We start from the raw sequence: 2,500 nt of genomic DNA on the forward strand, positions 1-2,500 counted from the left end.
AGAAAAGATAAGTTCTATTGAAACTAGAAGACTTATTAACTCAACAGTCTTTGATCCAACTGTGACATAAGTTGAAGATTTGTCCACCGGAATCTGACGACATTATTCTGTGATTAATTATGACCCCAAACACTGACCTTCCTAAAACACACTGAAACCTGAGAGAAGTTCATGAAGCCAACCTCTAGAACAGAGATTCTCCATACTGCACTGCCTTTAGAATACCCTTCTTACTCTCTGAAGGCCCCAAAGGTGTAGGCTGAAGCTAATACAGTCCACTCGGAAGTTCTGGTTCGTCCTCCATAAGGCTCAGATACTTCAAGAGGCTCCCTTGAGACAATTGTACATACACACACACACACACACACACACACATATATATATATATATATACATATATATATGTACATATATATATATACATATATATGTATATATATGTGTATACATATATATACATATATATATATATATATATACATGCATATATATATATATAGATATATACATATATATAAACATATTTTAATATACATATATATAAACATATTTTCATATATACATATATATATATATATATATATATATATATACATGTATACATATATATATATACATATATATATATATATATATATATATACATATATATATACATCTATATATGTTGTGTGTGTGTGTGTGTGTGTGTGTGTGTGTGTGTGTGTGTGTGTGTGTGTGTGTGTGTGTGTGTGTGTGTGTGTGTGTGTGTGTGTGTGTGTGTGTGTGTGTGTGTGTGTGTGTGTGTGTGTGTGTGTGTGTGTGTGTGTGTGTGTGTGTACTTGTGTGTGATTCACCATGGTCTTGGATCATGCGTTGGAGTTGTGATCGACAGCTATTTCCCTCCCGGAAGAGTTCAGAGCTCATATGACCGATGTATGGGTAATGCTATGACCTTACACGCACGCACACACCCAACACTCCACCCACGAGAGTTTGTGTGTGCGTGTGTGTATGTGTGTGTGTGTGTGTGTGTGTGTGTGTGTGTGTGTGTGTGTGTGTGTGTGTGTGTGTGTGTGTGTGTGTGTGTGTGTGTGTGTGTGTGTGTGTGTGTGTATGTGTGCGCGCGTGTATGTGCGTGCGCATGTTCGATGCTCTCACTTGTACCAGTTGTCCCCAGCTTTGTCATGTGTTTATGAGATCGTGCGCAGCAGCTTGCGCGCGATTATGCAAAATCGCCTTCCAAGTGTCTGAAAGTCCATGAAACCCACGGGTGAGGCTCGACAGGAAGAAGGAGCCAAATCACAAGTACGTGATCAATTCCCACTTGTCAGAAAGCGTCTATCATCTGCCTCGATCGTGAGATCGTGAGATCGCGATAAGGGAAAAGGCGGAACATAAAGAAGATTATAATCAGAAGGCGGACGCAATAATTGACTCATTAAGTAATCCATCTACGGTTCACACGTTAAAGAATAGATTGGTGAATTGAAGTAACTGGGAGTGGAAGAGAAGAAGCTGGAGGTGGAGGGGGAGGAGAAGGAGGAGAGAAGGAGGTGATGGCGGAGGAGAGGAGGAGGTGATGGTGGAGGAGGAGGAGGAGGTGATGGTGGAGGAGGAGGAGGAGGAGGAGGAGGAGGAGGAGGAGGAGGAGAAAGCAAAGGTGAAGAGGACAAGAAGTAAAAGTGCTGAAGATATGGGAGAAAGGAGGAGGTGGGGTGATGGTGGAGGAGGAGGAGGAGGAGGAGAAAGCAAAGGTGAAGAGGAAAAGAAGTAAAAGGGCGGAAGATATGGGAGAAAGGAGGAGGAGGAGGAGGAAGAGGAGGAGGAAGAGGGGGAGGAGAAGGAGGAGGAGGAGGAGGAAGAGGGGGAGGAGAAGGAGGAGGAGTGAAGGTGAGGTGGAAAAGAAGTGAAAAGGAATTTTCTAATCCTTTCGAAACTTCGAAATATCTGTCTATGATGTTCCGGGAAGTGCCTAATCCGGCATCGAAGAGGCCCTGGCCATCTTGGCCATCCTCCCCCAATCTCACCTGTCCTCTCCCCCCCCCTTCTTCTTTCTCCCTCCCCTCCTCTTGACTCACTCCCACGTACCATCCCTCCACCATTGTCTCTCCTCACTTCCTCCCTCTGACCTTTCCCCCTCCCCTCTCCCTCACAAAGGAACACAAAGGAAGAACAAACAACAGCAGGCCTACTGACCCTAACGAGGCTGTTTGTGTTAACTAAACTAAACTACAGTTAAGGAAACAGGGCAACTAGGCGATAGAAGATGAACTAACACTACTGCTATCACTATCCTATCCAATTGATCCAATTGCAATTAAATGTCTGGTTGTCATATCTTTTATTGCAAAGGATAATATTTTATTTGCGGATTAGATTCCATTCCATTCCTCCAGCCTTTCTTCACTCCCTCCTTGCCCTCTTTTCTCCTTACGTCCTTTCCTCCATCTCTCCATCCTTCCCTCCTTCCTTCCTTCCTTCCTTTTATCTTTCTTGCCTTCCTATTTACCTCCCTTCT

General features: G+C 43.5%; 1 protein-coding gene across 1 annotated transcript in view; it reads right to left on the minus strand.

Moving 5' to 3' along the window:
- Positions 1-2,500, minus strand: part of LOC143024263 (uncharacterized) — a 48,496-nt gene that overhangs the window by 34,642 nt on the left and 11,354 nt on the right. The gene's annotated exons all lie outside the window — the stretch shown is intronic.

The sequence above is a fragment of the Oratosquilla oratoria genome, chromosome 4 (assembly GCF_046742065.1).
Source record: "Oratosquilla oratoria isolate Oo_2021 chromosome 4, ASM4674206v1, whole genome shotgun sequence".
Lineage (NCBI taxonomy): Eukaryota > Metazoa > Arthropoda > Malacostraca > Stomatopoda > Squillidae > Oratosquilla > Oratosquilla oratoria.